This window comes from Chlorocebus sabaeus, chromosome 16 (genome assembly GCF_047675955.1).
Source record: "Chlorocebus sabaeus isolate Y175 chromosome 16, mChlSab1.0.hap1, whole genome shotgun sequence".
NCBI classification, from domain to species: domain Eukaryota; kingdom Metazoa; phylum Chordata; class Mammalia; order Primates; family Cercopithecidae; genus Chlorocebus; species Chlorocebus sabaeus.
Genome location: NC_132919.1, coordinates 62,102,399 through 62,121,562, shown reverse-complemented (window position 1 = coordinate 62,121,562; position 19,164 = coordinate 62,102,399). Strand labels below are relative to the sequence as shown.

Genomic DNA, 19,164 nt, shown 5'->3' with positions numbered 1-19,164 from the left:
TTAAATCATGTGACTGTATTACCCTTTAACCTTTTTTTTTTTTTTTTTGAGTTGGAGTCTTGCGCTGTTGCCCAGGCTGTGGCACAGTCTCAGCTCACTGCAACCTCCACCTCCAGGGTTCAAGTGATTCTCATGTCTCAGCCTCCCAAGTAGCTGGGACTACAGGCATGCGCCACCATACCCGGCTAATTTTTGTATTTTTAGTAGAGATGAGTTTTCACCATGTTGGCCAGACTGGTCTTGAACTCCTGACCTCAGGTGATCCACCCACCTCGGTCTCCCAAACTGCTGGGATTACAGGCTTGAGTCACCGTGCCCGACAGTATTACCTTTAAAATTTTAATTAAGAAATTGAATTTCTGTTCAGCTTTATGAAGTATTATATAACTGACATACAATAAGTTGCAAGTGTTTAAAGTATACACTTAGAAAAGTGTTGACGTGTGTATACCGATGAAACAACCTCTACAATCAAGGAAGCAGATACATCCACCACCCCCAAAAGGTTCCTATGCCCTTTGTCTCCCTTGCTCTCTGCACTCTCCCCGCTGCAAGGATTGATCTGCTTTCTGATGAGTTTGCATGTTCTGGAATTTTGTAAAGATTCATACAGTATGTACCTTGTATTATTATTATCAGTATCTTTGGTGTGTCTTTTTTCTCTCTTTTTTTTTTTTTTTTTTTTTTTTGAGACGGAGTCTCTCTCTGTTGCCCAGGCTGGAGTACAATGGCACAATCTCAGCTCACTGCAACCTCCACCTCCCGGGTTCAAGCAATTCTCTGCCTCAGTCTCCCAGTAGCTGGGATTACAGGCGCCTGCCACCACGCCTGGCTAATTCCCTTATTTTTAGTAGAGACAGGATTTCACCATCTTGGCCAGGCTGATCTTGAACTCCTGACCTTGTGATCCATCTGCCACGACCTCCCAAAGGGCTGGGATTACAAGCGTGAGCCACCGTGCCCAGCCTGGCCTGTCTTCTTTCGATCAATGTAATTATTCTGAGATTCCTCCATGTTGTCATGTTGGTGGATGTATCAATATTTCATTCCTTTTTACTGCTGAGTAGCAGTTCATTATATGAACACACCACAGTTTAGTTATTTATTCATCTATTATTTTTTCTAATTTTTTTTTTTTTTTTTAGAGACAAGGTTTTTCTTGTTACCCAGGCTGGTCTTGAACTCCTGGTCTCAAGCCATCCTCCCACCTCAGCTTCCCCAAACCCTGGGATTATGACATGAGCTACTGCACCCAGCCTCTCCATTCACCTACTGATGGACGTTTAGGTTGTTTCCAATCTTACAAGGTTACAGATAAAGCTGCTATGAACAAACCTTTGTATGGACATATATTTTTATTTCTCTTGGGTAAATACCTAGGAATGAAGCAGCCGGATTATACAATAGGTGTATGTATGTTTAATATTTTAAGAAACTGTTTTCCCAACTGGTTATGCCATTTTGCATTCCCATCAGCAGTGCCTGAGTCCCAGTTGCTTCACACCCTCACCAACACTTGGCAGGCCTTTAATTTTAGCCATTCTAGTGGGGGGTGTAGTAATATCTTATTATGGTTTCAATATGCATTTTCTTTTTTTTTTTTTTTGAGATGGAGTCTCGCTCTGTCGCCCAGGCTGGAGTGCAGTGGCCGGATCTCAGCTCACTGCAAGCTCCGCCTCCCAGGTTCATGCCATTCTCCTGCCTCAGCCTCCTGAGTAGCTGGGAGTACAGGCGCCCGCCACCTCGCCCAGCTAGTTTTTTGTATTTTTTAGTAGAGACGGGGTTTCACCGTGTTAGCCAGGATGGTCTTTCAATATGCATTTTCTTATTGACTAACAATATTGAGCATGTTTTCACATGCTTATTTGTCATCTGTGTATCAGTTAGCATTTTTTTTTTTTTTTTTTTTTTTTGAGACAGGGTCTTGCCCTGTTGCCCAGGCTAGAGTGCAGTGCCACAATCTCGGGTTGCTGCAACCTCTGCCTCCTAAGTTCAAGCAACTCTCCTGCCCTCAGCCTCCCGAGTAGCTGGGATCACAGGCATGCACCACCATGCCCAGCTAATTTTTGTATTTTTAGTAGAGACGGAGTGTCACCATGTTTGCCAGGCTGGTCTCAAACTCCTGACCGTAAGCAATCCACCCACCTCAACCTCCCAAAGTGCTGAGATTACAGGTGTGAACCATGGCACCCAGCCAACATCTTTTTTTTTTCTTTTTCTTTTTAGACAGGGTCTTACTCTGTCGCTTAGGCTGGAGTGCAGTGGCACAATCATGGCTCACTGCAGCCTCAAACTCCTGGGCTCAAGCTATCCTCCTGCCTCAGCCTCCCAAGTAGCTGGGACTATAGGTGTGTGCCACCACACACAGCTAATTTTTTACTTTTTGTAGAGACAGGGTCTTGCCCAGGCTGGTCTCCAGCTTCTTGTCTCAAAAGATCCTCCAGCCTCAGCCTCCCAAAGTGCTGGGATTATAGGCATGAGCCACTATGCCTGGCCTGGCCTTTTTCAATATAGTAAATTGAATGGGTTTTTATTTGTTTGTGGGCCTCTCCTTTCTCCCTGCTTCTTCCCCTTGACCTTGGTGGATTCCTTGATTGGGTGGGGGCAAAGATTCCCACACTGCTTTGGCTTCTTGGTAACTGATCAAGTGACTGACTCCTACATAACCAAGGGACCCCCACGAGTTCCCACCAGGCTTAACAAACTCACCCAGGACTCTGTTTCTCACATGGTGTTGTTCGCTTCTTCTCCTCAGCCAAGTGGAATTGAAGGAGGACAGACACACAGTCATTTCTACCTGCAGTGCTCCTGCCTTCAAATACCAGGTAAGTAACGCAGTTCCGAAACATAGCAACTCATTAACTGCACCAAAAAAAAGCTGCAAAAAAAAGCTGCCTGCTGGAGTAAACTTCAGGAAGTGGTTTTTCTGAGCAGCTGGGGATGAGGTGGGGGGAGGAAGGTGGAGGCAGGCGGGCAACAGACATGTCAGAGGGCTACCAGCACCAGGCACAGGAGGCCAACCACCTATTTCATGACGATGGTGATGGGAAATGAGATTCACCGGCCATTCCATTTCCCCCACCTGTAGCTGCAGATCTCATTAGTCTTGGAGAGTTGAAGAGCCAGACTCAACAGCCCGCATCCACTGGGTTTGGGATACACCCCAGCCTGGAAGTGAACATGCACTAATGCGTAAATCAGAAGCCTGAGGTTCTTGTCTGTTCTCTGTAATTTAATAGCTTAAATGCTCTGAGGCTCAGTTTCCTCACCTATATAATGGGAATAATATGCCCATCTATCCATTGAATAGGCTTGTTAGGAAGATCAAACAAGAGCTAGCCTTTGAAAGCACGTTTAACCAACAGAACACAATAAGAACATAGTAACAACAAAAAAATTTAAAAAATAGCTGGGTACGGTGGTGCATGCCCGTGGTCCCAGCTACTCGTGAAGCTGAGGCAGGAGCAACGCTTGAGCCCAGGAGTTTGAGGCTACAGTGAGCCACGATCACACCACTGTACTCTAGCCTGGGCAACAGGGCAAGACCCTGTCTCAAAAAGTAATAATAATTAATTTAAAAATTTTTAAAAAAACAATAGTTATGATTGAACAATAATAACAGTTGTTGGTCTGGTTTGGCTGGGCATGCCACATCTGAATCGCTGCTCTGGAGCTCTGCTGACTCATGAACCCAAGGGCCAGCGCTCAGTGCCTTTTCTTCCACACCCACCATGTGCTGCCCTCACCACCCCAGTCTGGCCCTCACAAAGGTGGGCAGCTGGGCAAAGGCAGGCAGGGACATTGTGGAGGAGTCTGTGCTATCCCATCCCCTGCAGGAGGCCCCCTCCAGTTACAACGGACATGGTTGTTTTGTTTTTGGTTTTTGGGGGGTTTTTTTTGAGACAGGTTCTTGTTCTGTTGCGCATGCTGGAGTGCAGTGGCGTGATCACAGCTCACTGCAACCTCTGCCTCCCAGGTTCATGCCATCCTCCCACCTCAGCCTCTCAAGTAGTTGAAACTATAGGCATGCACCACCACATCTGGCTAATTTTGGTAATTCTTGTAGAGACGGGATCTCGCCACATTGCCCAGGCTGGTCTCAAACTCCTGAGCTCAAGCAATCTGCATGCCTCGGCCTCCCAAAGTACTGGAATTATAGGCATGAGCCACTGCACCTAGCTGACATGGTTGTATTATGACTCATAACCATAGGCATTTTTGCCTTTGTAGACCTCTTCCTCCATAAAAAGAAATAAAAATTATGTTTTGAAACTGTACTGGTATAAATAAAAATATATTCACATTATGAATTTAAAAATTTCTTTTACCTAGACAGTATTTTTATTCTTCTGATTACTGTATCTTCTAGATCTAATGAAGAAGGACCTGACAGCAGATCAGGCACACAACAGCCCAAGGGATTAGGGGAGCTACTGTCTTACACCCTGAGTGGCCTGGCTGCTGATCGGGGAAGAGCACCGCCATGTCCCAGGTACTGAAGCCAAAACAGGTATTTGTGCATTCTGTTCTCAAAACCACAAAAGCACAAGCAACAAAATAACAAAAATAGATAAATTGGACTTTATTAAAACTAAAAATGTTTTTATTGCAAAGGATAGCATTAGGAAAGTGAAAGGTAATTCACAGAATGGGAGAAAATATTTGGAAATCAAATATCTGATAAGGGTCTAGGATCTTGAATATATAAAGAACTGTTACAACTCAACAACAAAAACACAACCACTTTAAAGAATTGGCAAAGGGGCTGGGCGTGGTGGCTCACGCCTGTAATTCCAGCACTTGGGGAGGCTGAGGCAGGAGGATCACTTAAGGTCAGGAGTTCCAAGACCAGCCCGGCCAATATGGTGAAACTCCATCTCGACTAAAAATACAAAAAATTAGCTGGGCGGTGGCACACGCCTGTAATCCCAGATACTCAGGAGGCTGAGGCAGGAGAATTGCTTGTTCCCAGGAGGCAGAGGTTGCAGTGAGCCAAGATTGCATCACTGCGCTCCAGCCTGGGCGATAGAGTGAATGGGACTCCGTCTTAAAAAAAAAAAAAAAAAAAATGGATTTGAGCAGATTATTTCTCCTAAGAAGATTAAAAAAAAAAAAAAAAAAAAGACCCCAAACACATAAAAAGATGCTCAACATCTTTAGTCATTAGGGAATTGCAAATCAAAACTACAATGAAATACCACTTCATACCCACTAGGATAACGATAACCAAAAAGACAGACGCTAAGCATTGATGAGGATATAGAGAAACAGGAATGCCCATAGCCTACTATGGCATTGTAAAATGATACAGCCACTTTGAAAACAGCTAGCAGTTCCCCCAAAATTAAAACTAAAGTTACCATGTAATCCAGCAGCAATTCAACTACTGGGGATATAGTCAAGAGAGCTGAAAACATGTCCACACAAAAACATGTTTATAGGGCCGGGCGCAGTGGCTCACGCCTGTGATACCAGCACTTTGGGAACCCGAGGCGGGTGGATCACAAGGTCAGGAGATCAAGACCATTCTGTCTAACATGGTGAAACCCCATCTCTACTAAAAATACAAAAAATTAGCAGGGTGTGGTGACAGGCGCCTGTAGTCCTAGCTACTCGGGAGGGTGAGGCATAAACCCAGGAGGCGGAGCTTGCAGTGAGCCAAGATCACGCCACTGCACTCCAGCCTGGAGCGACAAAGCGAGATTCTGTCTCAAAAAAAAAAAAAAAAAGTAACAAATCTTTGTAGAAGCAGTATTCACAATAGCCAAAACGTAGAAACAACACAAATGTTCATCAATTGATGAATGAGTAAACAAAATGTGATATATCAATATAATGGAATATTATTTCCATGTTGGTCAGGCTGGTCTCAAACTCCCGACCTCAGGTGATCCGCCCACCTCAGCCTCCCAAAGTGCTGGAATTACAGCCGTGAGTCACTGCGCCCAGCCAGTTTTACACTTTTTAAGCCAATTCATTTTAGCATCCCTGATGGTAGATATCTGTGTATCTAATGATCAATTGATCAATCAATCTAAGCATATATAGATATGCTCTTTGATTCTCCTTTGAGTAAGTTATAGCATTTCACTGGTTCACTCATTAATTGATAAGTTAAATAAAATATTTGACGCATGTTCATTTTATATTTGTATGAGAGTTATGATTTTACTCCTAAAAATTATAAGACTCCACTATGGAGCTTTTACTTAAATAATAATAACTAATATTTATTGAGTGCTTACATACTTCTCACGTTTCCTTTAATCCTATGAGTCAGTTACTGTTATTACTCTCCTTTTACAAGAGAGAAACAAGACTCTCAGAGAGGTTAGTACTCTTGCCCACGATCCCACAGCTGAAGTGGTGATGCTGACTGCCTGCCTTCAGCCCTGAGCCCTACTTCCTCACACAGGGTCCCTAGAAGAAAAACATTTCACAGCTGGGTGCGGTGGCTCACACCCGTAATCCCAGCACTTTGAGAGGCCAAGGCAGGTGGACTGCCTGAGGTCAGCAGTTTGAGACTAGCCTGGCTAACATGATGAAACCCCATCTCTACTAAAAATACAAAAAATTATCTGAGCATGGTGGTGCATACCTGTAATCCCAGCTACTCGGGAGGCTGAAGCAGGAGAATTGCTTGAACCCAGAAGGCAGAGGCGAGCTGAGATCCCGCTACTGCACTCAAGCCTGGGTGACAGAGTGAGACTCTGTCTCAAAAAAAAAAAAAAAAAAAAGAAAGAAAAGAAAAGAAAAAAGGAAACATTTCAGGACTTCTTGAAATGCTCCACAATAGAAAAATCTTTGGTCTAGAACAAAGATGGAAGGGATCAAAGTCTGAAACAGTTGAAATACACTGAATGTAACATATGTATTCACCAAGGTTATTCAAGGATGTAATCCTTCACCTTGTTCTATACAACTGTCTTCATGTTTCCTGTTTCTTTACAGCTTCATTACCTGATTAAACAAAATTAAAATAAATAGATACATAAAAATCAAAAAGGTAGCCAAGTTGGGGTATGAGAATATGCACAGGATATGATGCTTCTAGACAGAAATGAGATTCATGTGATTTAGGACCATGTCAGGAGCCTGTGTAAACATTCCTAATACCCAGAATGTGAGAACACATCTGGGCCTGCGGATGGATACCTCCCAAATGTCAAGGACGTGCTTTAATTAGAGCTTTTTTAAAATGGACCAGTTGCAGCCAGCGCTATGGCTCGTGACTATAATCCCAGCATTTTGGGAAGCTGAGGTGGGAGGATCACTTGAGCCCAGGAGTTCGAGACCCTCCTGGACAACATAGTAAGACCCCCTATCTCTACATAAATTTTGTTTTTTTTGTTTTGTTTTTTTGTTTTTTGTTTTTTTTTTTTTTTAATTAGCCAGGCCTGAAGGTACATGCCTGTGGTCCCAGCTACTCAGGAGGCTGAGGTGGGAGGATTGCTTGAGTTGGGAGGTGGAGGCTACTGTGAGCCATGTTTGGGCCATGGCACTCCATCCTGAGTGACAGAGCGAGACCCTGTCTCAAAAACAGAACAAACAAATAAACAAAAGCCAGAAACCTTGGTAGTGATGGTATACTGTAGTTTTGCAAAATGTTACCATTAGGGGAAACTAGTACATATCTCTGTATTATTTACTGCAAATGCATGCAAATGTGCTATTATCTCAATAAAAATATTTCTATTTAAAAAATAAGGCCGGGTGCCATGACTCACACCTGTAATCTCAGCACTTTGGGAGGCTGAGGCAGAAGGATCACTTGAGGTCAGGAGTTGGAGACCAACCTTGCCAACATGGTGAAACCTTGTCTCTACTAAAAATGCAAAAATTAGCCAGGCATGGTGGCACGTGCCTGTGGTCCCAGCTACTCAGGAGGCTGAGGCAGGAGAATCGCTTGAACCCGGAAGGTGGAGGTTGCAATGAGTCGAGATCCTGCCATGGCACTCCAGCCTGGGCGACAGAGCGAGACTCAGTCTCAAAACGAAAAAAAAAACAAAAAACCTTGAATTTTCACATTGCTCTTTAGAATGTGGAAGGAACTTGGAAATTTTCTCTGAGGGTAAGAGAGAGCAAATATGCTCCCAAAAAGGGGAAATTCTAAACGGAAAACAAACAGGGACATTTTCCACCTACAAAAGATCTTGTATATTCAGGGAGGTAAAGGGGATTTCTGCAAATTATTGTGAGATGCATTGACAAGCCTCAACTCCTAAATGAAATGTTTTTCTCCCAGGTCGTTTCAAGGCCAGTTTCCCCAGAAAACTACCCTTAGATGAACCTCTCTAAGAGACAGATGGGCAAGTAGGAAGTGCTCTTAGCTCCCTCTCTCCCATCCCCCATAGGATGAGGCCTACAGAGGAATCCCTTAGGTCAACTTACAGAGAAAGACCCTGAGGCCCTGAGGTTGGCCGTTTGTCTTGTCTGTGTGGCCAGCAAGGGGACTGCTGGGCCTGGCAGTGTCTCAGGACTTCCTGGCCAGGGAGCTTCCTTTGTTGTCTCTGGAGTCCCCCCTTGCCCTGTGTCCTTCAGTCTAGGACCTGGCACAGGTACATGTGATGCCATGCCCAGGGTGCTCTAATCCAGGCACTGGCCTCTAAGGAATGGTTACTGAGGGCCGGACCAAGTCCAGCAGAGCCAGCTCTCACCAGGCCTGTGCAGTGGGTGAGCATATGTGATGGGAGGACATATGCAGTGAGTGGGCATATGCAGTGGGTGGGCATATGCAGTGGATGGGCATGTGTAGTGAGTGGGTATATGTGGTGAATGGGCATATGCAGTGGGTAGGCATATGCAGTGGGTGGGCATATGCAGTGGGTAGGTATATGCAGTGAGTAGGTATATGCAGTGAGTAGGTATATGCAGTGGATGGTATATGCAGTGGATAGGCATGTGTAATGGGCAGGAATATGCAATGGGTGGGCATATGCAGGGGTTGGGTATATGCAGTGGATAGGCACATGTACTGGGTGGGCATATGTCACGGGTGGGCAAGTGCAGCAAGTGGGTATATGCAGTGGGTGGGCATGTGCAGTGGGTGGGTATATGCAATGGGTGGGCATATGCAATGGGTGGGCATATGTGATGGGTAGGCATATGCAGTAAGTGGGCATATGCAGTGGGTGGGCATATGCAGTGGGTGGGCGTATGTCATGGGTGGCATATGCAGGGCTGGGCACCTGCCGCAAGTGAGCTGTCACGGGAGACTTTGCTCACACTAAGAGACTCTGAGTTTCAGTTTTCTGCCGCCTAACATGATGCTATCTGCCACTGCCTGTATATCCATTTTTAACCCCCAGCTAGGGAAGCTGAACAGGGAAGAGGAACAGCAGGGCCACCGGCTCAGCCGGGTGGCTGCATTGTTCTCCCCTGACATTGTTCTCAGGCCGGCTCTGCTTACCCAGAAGGCCCCCGTGAGCCCTGGGGAATCCGATGAGATTGTTTTTCCCAAGACCGGGCTCTTCAGGTGTGAGCTGCAGTTCTTGGGCCACGTAGGTTACTGTGGCATTTCTGCAGCAGGAAAGAGGAAGGAACTTCTGATCTGTGCGGCAACCATCAACAATGTGCACCCCCACCAGCCGGCAGCGCGAAGAGGAAAGGAGCTCAGTTTCCATAGTGATAAATCACCAGGAAGGGAGCCCGGAGGGAGCCGGCAATCAGACTGCTCCCTTCCCCTGGCTCCCTGCAAACGCATTCCCAACACCAGAGTCGGTTACCGGCCTGGCGCCTCTCCAGACTGAGCCCCCAGAACCGCAGGCAGAGGAAGACAGAAGGGACTCTGCCAGATGGAAAACAAGTTCCCAGCTCCTCTTCAATGCGTCAGTAAAGCATGGATGCCCAAGCAAATGCATCGGGGCCCAGGGCTGTGCCACAACTGGGTGGCCACATGCCACATGCGAAGCTCTCGATGCATGCCACCTACATGATTCCATTCCGTTCTCTTATATTACGCCCTCCACACGACTGTGTTCTATTAAATGAGCCCACAGCACAGGTGCTATTAGCCCTTTTATCACAGAAGAAGAAACAGGCCTTGCGAGGGAGAGAGATGCACCAGAGACAATTCACTAAGTTAACAATAGCTCCTGAAGGTCTCAAGGCTCTCTTTTGAGATTCTTTCTCTTGCCAAAATCAGACCATTTTCCCCAAAGAAAACATTTGAGTTTTTTTGAAATGCTCTGGGAAGTCACTTATCCCAAACCTCATCAGCCACTCCTTATGCAGGCCACGGTCTCTTGCCTGTAACCCTTGCACATGCTGTTCCTTCTGCTTGAAATACTGTTCCCTGCTTCCTTGGTCAGCTAACTCCTCAGGGGACTTGTTTCATCCCTCTTTCCCAGTAGCTCAGATGCCTTGCTTTCTGGGCTCCCACAGAACTTACACCATATTGTGAAGCAACACAGAGTAATAGTAGGAGAAAAGGCTCTTCTAGGCCCAGACTAGCTGTGTGACCTCAGGGGATTTGCTTAACCTCTCTGAGCCTTGATTTCTTCATAGGCAAGATGGAGAGAATGCGAGCATCTGCCTCACAGTGTGTCTGTGAGGACTGGACATTAACACATGTAAAGCACTTAGAAAATGCTTGCCTGTGGTTAATACTCTAGAACCATTAGTCACTAAAGAATTAAGTTCTTAAAGCAAGAGCCATTCTTCATGGATATCTCTAGATCTAGAGGTTTAGGCCCTACTAGGTGTGGAGCAAATGTCACTCTGGATTCATGGGAGACTGTTTTCCAGCTACCATTCAGGCAACAGGCACAGTGCTAGGCACCTTGATTCATAATATTTAATCTAGTTAAGTCATTCCAGGACTGGTCCCAGGCAGCCAAGGACCAGCATTTTGTCAGTGTAGCCTGCAGCATTCTTGAATGGCCCCTCTGATCGTGTGATATCCCCTCCAGACTCCCTGCCCTGCCCAGGCCTGAAAACAGTCCCCACACTCAGTGACAGGTGAAGAGGCCCTCAGCCTTGCCACAACAGGGGTTACCCATGTGGTCTGTAAACACCAAGAGATTTAAATAATGGACATACCTGCATCCCAGGGGCCACTCAGAAGGCAAAAGACAAACCCCACCTTGGGCAGCCACTCTCCTCCATGGTTTCGCTTGAAAAAATGAAATGAAACTCTTCATACAAATACTCGGGTTTTAAACAAAGTTATGTAACAGCCAAGCGTCTCCACTTAAAAATACAGTCTTCTCCAAACTATAGAGACAGGATGCCGACCAGAGGTTGCCTGGGACTTGGAGAGGGATTGGAGGACGATTGCCAATGGGCTAGAGGGAACTTTTGGGGGTGAAGAAAATGTGCTCAGCTGGATTGTGGTGATGCTTGTACAACTCTGTCTTCACAAATTGTAGGGTTCCCGAATGTAGTCAATAAAAATACAGGATGCCTAGTTAAATTTCAGATATGCAACAAATATTATTTTTAATATAAGTATATCTCAGATGGGACATCCTTGCATATTGCATGGGATATACTTACACTAAGAAGGCATTTGCTGGGCTGGGCGCAGTGGCTCATGCCTATAATCCCAGCACTTTGGGAGGCTGAGGTGGGTGGATCACCTGAGGTCAGGAGTTCGAGACCAGCCTGTCCATCATGGAGACACCCTGTCTCTACTAAAAATACAAAATTAGCTGGGCATGGTGGCACATGCTTGTAATCCCAGCTACTTGGGAGGCTGAGGCAGGAGAATTGCTTGAACCCGGGAGGCAGATGTTGCAGTGGACCGAGATTGCGCCATTGCACTGCATTCCAACCTGGGTAACGAGAGCAAAACTCCATCTCAAAAAAAAAAAAAGAAAAGAAAAGAAAGAAAAAAGAAATCATTTGCTGTCACTTTTTTTTTTTTTTTTGAGTCAGAGTCTCACTCTGTTGCCCATGCTGGTGTGCAGTGGCGCGATCTTGGCTCACTGCAGCCTCTGCCTCCCTGGTTCAAGCGATTCTCCTGCCTCAGTCTCCCAAGTAGTTGGAATTACAGGTACACAACACAACACCCAGCTAATTTTTGTATTTTTAGTAGGGGCGGGGTTTCACCACTTTGGCCAGGCTGGTCTTGAACTCCTGACCTCAAGTGATCTGCCTGCCTAGGCCTCCCAAAGTGCTGGGATAACAGGCATGAGCCACTGTGCCCAGCCTGGAATTCACATTTAACTGGATATCCTGTATTTTATGTGCAAGCCTAACTAAGAGACCCTGAATTAATTATACACTTACAATGCGTGAGTTTTATGGTAGGTAAAGCTGTTAAATTTAGCACAATGCCTAGAACAATATTGTTGCTTAAAAAAATACAACTTTGGCTGGGCGGGGTGGCTCATGCCTATAATCCCAGCACTTTGGGAAGCCAAGGCAAGTGGATCGCCTAAGGTCAGGAGTTCAAGACCAGCCTGGCCAACATGGTGAAACCCCATCTGTACTAAAAATACAAAAAAAAATTTGCTGGGCCTGGTGGGAGGTACCTGTAATCTCAGCTACTAGGGAGGCTGAAGCAGAAGAATTGCTCGAACCCAGGAGGTGGAGGTTGCAGTGAGCTAACATCACGCCACTGCACTCCAGCCTGGGTAGCAAGAGCAAAACTCCATCTTAAAAAAAAAAAAAAAACCAGCTTTACCTTCCGTACACTTCCTCCCCACTGTCACCTCTAGCAAAATACAACTGCAAACACCATCCCACCTGCCCAGGAACCCATAGAAGCTACCAAGGTAGGAAATACGTTCTTTTTTTTTTTTTTTTTGAGATGGAATTTCACTCTTGTTGCCCAGGCTGGAGTGCAATGGTGCGATCTCCACTCACTGCAACCTCCGCTTCCTGCAACCTCTGCTTCTCGGGTTCAAGTGATTCTCCTGCCTCAGCCTCCTCAAGTAGCTGGACTTACAGACATGGGCCACCACGCCTGGCTCATTTTGTATTTTTAGTAGAGACGGGGTTTCTCCATGTTGGACAGGCTGGTCTTGAACTCCCAACCTCAGGTGATCCACCCGCCTCGGCCTCCCAAAGTGCTGGGATTACAGGAGTGAGCCACTGCGCCCGGCCGATAGGAAATACATTCTAAACAGTCACGTTAGCTTTGTCTTCCCGGTGCCCACAGCCTGCAGAGGGCAAGACTCAAGGTCAGAAACATCACAGGACAGGCTGGGCATGGTGGCTAATGCCTGTAATCCCTGCACTTTGGGAGGCTGAGGCGGGCGGACCACCTGAGGTCAGGAGTTTGAGACCAGCCTGACCAACATGGAAAAACCCTGTCTCTACCAAAAATACAAAATTAGCCGGGCATGGTGGCACATGCCTGTAATCCCAGCTACTTGGGAGGCTAAGGCAGGAGAATTGCTTGAACCCAGGAGGCAGAGGTTGCAGTGAGCCGAGATCGCACCATTGCAGTCCAGCCTGGGTGACAGAGTAAGACTCCATCTCAAAACAAACAAGAACAAAAAGAAAGAAACACCACAGGACAAACCGGAGAGTTGGGAGTAGTCCTCTCCTTGTTGGATGCTCCAAATACTAAAAATCACCCACCTACTCTGTTTTTCTGCCCAGAAATTAGAGAAATCTACAGACCGTCACTGGCTGAGTGGTCACTAAATGCTCTGTGCAGGCTGGATGAGGGGCTACAAAAATGAGTACAACACTTCCCTGCCCCTAAGGAGATGAATTACAAACCCACGACACACTCACCTCCCAACACAGTCATTCAAAGCAAGAGAGAAAGATGTCTCATTTTTCCCTTCTATGGGAGAGAAACTTCTTTGACCCTGTCCAATAAAACTAACATTCACATATATGTGGCGTTTGCTTTCGGAATTGCATTTTGTAATTAGTGAGAGAACATCACCTTTTTAGAATTAGCACAGTTCCACTTGTCCATAGTCAACACAAAGCTACTTGCTAGTAGATCTGACTCTCAGCTATCCAGATATGAAATTCTGCCCAACTGGCAAAATTATAATAACTCATTCTTTAAATTCATCCCATCGGAGATGGAGTCTTGGAGACTGAATCAAATGTGCTGTTGGTGTAATTCAATTTTTTCTTTGTGAATACTGTTGTCCCTCGATATCCATGGGGGATTGTACCAGGACCCCCACAGATACCAAAATCTCAGGACGCTCAAGTCTTTTCTGTAAAATGGCATAGGGTTAGCATATAACCTAGATACACCCTTCTGTGTATTTAAAATCATCTCTAGATTACTTACGGCCAACTCTGGGTGTACTGCCTATGAGGTAGCTCTGCTCCATAAGGAGCAGTAAAAAAAAAAAAAATCATCTCTAGATTACTTATAAAACCACATAAGATGCTACACATCATTTAGTTTGCAACAGATTCAACATAGTACTCAGCACGTGGAAAATTCAAGTTTCAATTTTTGAAATTATGGAATTTTTTTCTGAATATTTTCGATCCGCGGTTGGTTGAATCCATGAATCTGGAACCCATGGATATAGACAGCTGTATCTGCAAAGGGGCTCTTTTTTTTTTGAATAAGGAAGACTCAATCACATTCTACTCTATTCCTTCCACTTCCATGGTGCCATTCCAGTACTAGAGGATTTCACAAAAACTGCCCCATCCAGTGGAGGCTTCAGCGACTGTAAACTTATAAGCCCAAGAATCCCATTGCTTAGCTCATCAATGATATGACCATGGTGATTTGGGCATTTCAAGCAGGAAGGAGAAGCATTCTCTCTCTCTCTCTTTTTTTTTTTTAGACAGAGTCTTGCTCTGTCATCCAGGCTGGAGTGCAGTGGCGTGATCTCAGCCCACTGCAACCTCCACCTCCCAGGTTCAAGTAATTTTCCTGCCTCAGCCTGCTGAGTAGCTGGGATTACAGGCACTTGCCACCACACCTGGCTTATTTTTGTGTTTTTAGTAGAGACGGGGTTTTACCATGTTGGCCAGGCTGGTCTCAAACTCCTGACCTCAAGTGATCCACCCACCTTGGCCTCCCAAAGTGCTGGGATTACAGGCGTGAGTCACTGCGCCCAGCTAGTTTTATCATCCTAGCAAGGTTGTCCCTTATCTACTGAGGACTTTAATTAATCAAATATACATATAAATACAGATAGAAAAATCCTTGACTACTTAGTCAATGCTCTTTTGGATAAAATATTCCCAATAATGAGATTTATAAAATACAAATAATGAAGGGGCCTGGAGTGGTGGCTCATGCCTATAATCACAACACTTTGAGAGGCAGAGGCAGGAGGATCACATGAGCCCAGGAGTTTGAGACCAGCCTGGGCAGCATAGTGAGACTCCATCGCTAAAACAAATAAACAACAACAAAACAAAACAAAACAAAACAAATTTAGCTGGGCTTGGTGGTGCATGCCTGTAGTCCCAGCTATTAGGGAGGCTGAGTTGGGAGGATGAGGCCCCGGAGTTCAAGGCTGTAGTGAGCCATGGTTGTGCCACTGCACTCTAGCCTGGGCAACAGAGTGAGACCCTGCCTCAAAACATAAAATAAATAAATACATAATAAAAATAATGGAGGGGTTGTTGATGGTGAAAAGGTAGGACTGCCAGCCTGCTCAGAATTATGGAACATTTTAAAGCAGCCGAAAACATTTTTATCTGTGATAATCAAGGTATCAGGGTGAATTTCTGCAGGACTAAAAGAAACTCTCCATGCATTTGATGGTATTTTTCATCTAAGGACTAAATTCTTTTAACAAGCACTTCATTTGGTTTACCCTCTATAGGCTTGAAATAGTAGGGTATTTCTGAAGGGAACCTCGACTTGTTTCTTGTTTGTCTTGCTTGTTTGTTTGTCTGTTTGAGACAGGGTCTTGCTCTGTAGCCCAGGCTAGAGGGCAGGGGTGTGATCTCAGCTCACTGTAACCTCCATCTCCCAGGTGCAGGTGATCCTCCCACCTCAGCCTCCTGACTAGCTGAGACTACAGGTGCGCGCCACCACACCTGGCTAATTTTTTGTATTTATGTAGAGACAAGGTCTCACTGTATTGCTCAGGCTAGTCTTGAATTCCTGGGCTCACGCGATCCTCCCACACTGGCCTCCCAAAGTGCTGGGATTACAGGAGTGAGCCGCTGTGCCTGGCCTCAACTTTTTTTTTCTTTAATTTCAAGTGACTCAAAAGAAAAACAAGGAAAAAATAAAAATAAAGTGTTAAGGCATAAGCAGTTAATGGCCAGTCAGTTCCTGCCCCGTTTCGAAATTACAGACACGACAATGACGCCATCTAGTGGAATATTAGCAGGTCAGACGAAAACCCATCTGTTTGTAATTTATTAGTAGCAGCTTCTCCTAAATGCTTTTCTTTTCTTTTTTTTTTGAGACAGAGCAACCTCCACCTCCTGGGTTCAAGTGATTCTCGTGCTTCAGTCTCCCGAGTAGCTGGGATTACGGGCGTGCACCACCATGCCTGGCTAATTTTTTGTATTTTTAGTAGGGACAGGGTTTTACCATGTTGCCCAGGCTGGTCTCAAACTCCCGGCCTCAAGTCTATCCACCCGCCTTGGCTTCCCAAAGTGCTAGGATTACAGGTGAGAGCCACTGCACCTGGCCACCCTAAACACTTTTAAAATAACTTTGGACACTCTCATTGCTTATTTCACTTTTACATTGTTATTTCTAATACAGACATACTATTGATGTTAAAAAGTATATAAAATATGTAATACAGAAATAGTACATTGAAAATATATAAAATAGGCCAGGTATGGTGTCTTATGCCTGGAATCCCAGCACTCTGGGAGGCCAAGGAGGGAGGGTCACTTGAGTTCAGGAGACCGGCCTGGGCAACATGGCAATACCTTGTCTCCACAAATTAAAAAAAACTAGCCAGGTGTGATGAAGCATGCCTGCAGTCCCAGCTAGCAGGATCACTCGAGCCCCAGAGGTCGAGGCTGCAGTGCTCACTGCAAGTTTTTTGCCCAAAATAACTTGAGTTTCAGCCCAAATGCCATTCCCATTGAGTAGTAAGCAACTTTGAGCAAATATCTCAGCTTCTCCCTCTGTAAATTCCAATGGTAAGGCTCTTCTAGCACTATGTACAAACAAGCATTTCAGCCTTCCTACAAAGAGACAGACTACCTTTATAGTTACAGTTTCTTTTCTTTTCTTTTTTTTTTTTTTTAGATGGGATCTTGTTCTGTTGCCCAGGCTGCAGTGCAGTGGTGTGATCACGACTCACTACAGCCTTGAGCTCCCGGGCTCAGGCATTCCTCCTGCCTCAGCCTCCCCAGTAGCTGGGAGCACAGGCACGCCCCACCACATCTGACTAGTTTTGAAATTATTTGTGGAGATGAGGTCTTGCCATGTTGACCAGGCTGGGTTTTTTCATGTTTGAAATAGAACACGTCACAGGGTCATCATGAGGATGGAGTCAGCTGGCCATCTAATGAACTGACGTTTAACCAGGAGTACTCAGTAAGTGCTAGATTCTTCTCTTTGGAACTTGAAAGACCAGAGGAGAGCCCAGCAAACTCACAGAAGCAGGAAAGACCATTCACAGGATGTTGTTCCTGGGTGCTGATGCCCCACAATTGGGAGGTCACCAGTCCACTCCTGGGATGGCCACCAAAACTCACTTATTCACAGCTGTGGACTGACAGAGCAAGAAATCAGGAGAAATAGATGGGTTTCGTTTGACCTGCTAATCTTCCACTAGATGGCGTCATTGTCAAGTGTCTGTAATTTCAAATGAGCCAGAGAAGGAACTGATTGCCCATTAACTGTTTATGCCTTAACACTTTATTTTTATTTGTCCTTGTTTTTCTTTTGAGTCACTTGAAATTAAAGAAAAAAATGTTGAGGCCAGGCACAGCGGCTCACTCCTGTAATCCCAGCACTTTGGGAGGCCAGTGTGGGAGGATCGCGTGAGCCCAGGAATTCAAGACTAGCCTGAGCAATACAGTGAGACCTTGTCTCTACATAAATACAAAAAATTAGTCAGGTGTGGTGGCGCACACCTGTAGTCTCAGCTAGTCAGGAGGCTGAGGTGGGAGGATCACCTGCACCTGGGAGATGGAGGTTACAGTGAGCCGAGATCACACCACTGCACTCCAGCCTGGGCTACAGAGCAAGACCCTGTCTCAAACAGACAAACAAACAAGCAAAACAAACAAATAAGAAACAAATTCACCCAGGTCAGCTGGTGTAGTCTTCCCAGAATCCTCAGCAACCCCTTCCCTGAGGGAGATCTGGGGGTCTCCTGGCATCACTTTGGGACCCAGGGAGTACAGCATTCTCCCAGGTGGCAGCCGAGGCCATTCTGGATACAAGACAGCAAGACAGAGTCACCAGAGCCCCTACTAGTTCCCTGCTCCTACAAGGAATCCCAAAGCCTCCCTTCTTTCCTTGTGCTCAGCCTGTGGTAAACACCCAGATTTTCTGGAATCGTCTTCTCTCCATTAACAAAATCTTGACAAATCATCTCTTAGGATAGGTCACTTCTGCAGGCAGCTAAGGGCCTACCCAGATCCTTATTGACTTTGGTTCAGCTGGGCATGGTGGTGCATGCCTGTAATCCCAGCACTTTAGGAGGCCGAGGCGGGTGGATCCCCTGAGGTCAGAAGTTTGAGACCAGCCTAGCCAACATGGCGAAACCCCGCTCTACTAAAAATACAAAAATTAGCTGGGCATGGTGGTGCATGCCTGTAATCCCAGCTACTAGGGGGGGCTGACGTAAGAGGATAGCTTGAGCCTGGGAGACAGAGGTTGCAGTGAGCTGAGACTGTGCCACTGCACTCTAACCTGGGCAACACACACACACACACACACACACACACACACATCCATGGTTAAGTCATAATCTTAGTTAAGTCTTACTGGTTTCACCTGGGAGGTTACCTTTGGTAAAGTCCGAAAGCCAGGAATATTGGCTGTTTGTCCTGGCTAGAGTGGTAATAAGAGATTTGGTTAAAAGTCAGGCTCTGCTCTGTTTTACATTGTGTTACCTGATTTTTTTTTTTTTTTTTTACTTTTAGGGTATCAGAAATTACATTATGAGAGAGCTTTTAGCCTTAATGTGTAATAGCTAGGTAGGAAATATACTTCAAGAGATGGCTAATGGCAGTTATGGGGGAATACTCAGTTCTTTGCATGTTTGGATCAGAGAACCATGCTCTTGACCACCTAGAAGGTATGGAAACATACCTACCCCCTCACCCCCTGAGAGATAAGACTCC

General features: G+C 45.6%; 1 protein-coding gene across 2 annotated transcripts in view; it reads right to left on the bottom strand.

Moving 5' to 3' along the window:
- Positions 1 to 19,164, bottom strand: part of PECAM1 (platelet and endothelial cell adhesion molecule 1) — a 101,722-nt gene that overhangs the window by 72,453 nt on the left and 10,105 nt on the right. The window contains exon 1 of one of the 2 annotated variants that reach the window (XM_008012094.3): positions 2,710 to 2,819. The exons of the other annotated variant lie outside the window; for it this stretch is intronic. The gene's annotated coding sequence lies outside the window, so the exon portion shown is untranslated. Of the gene's footprint in view, positions 1 to 2,709; positions 2,820 to 19,164 lie in introns of those variants that run through there. 2 annotated transcript variants of the gene reach the window in all.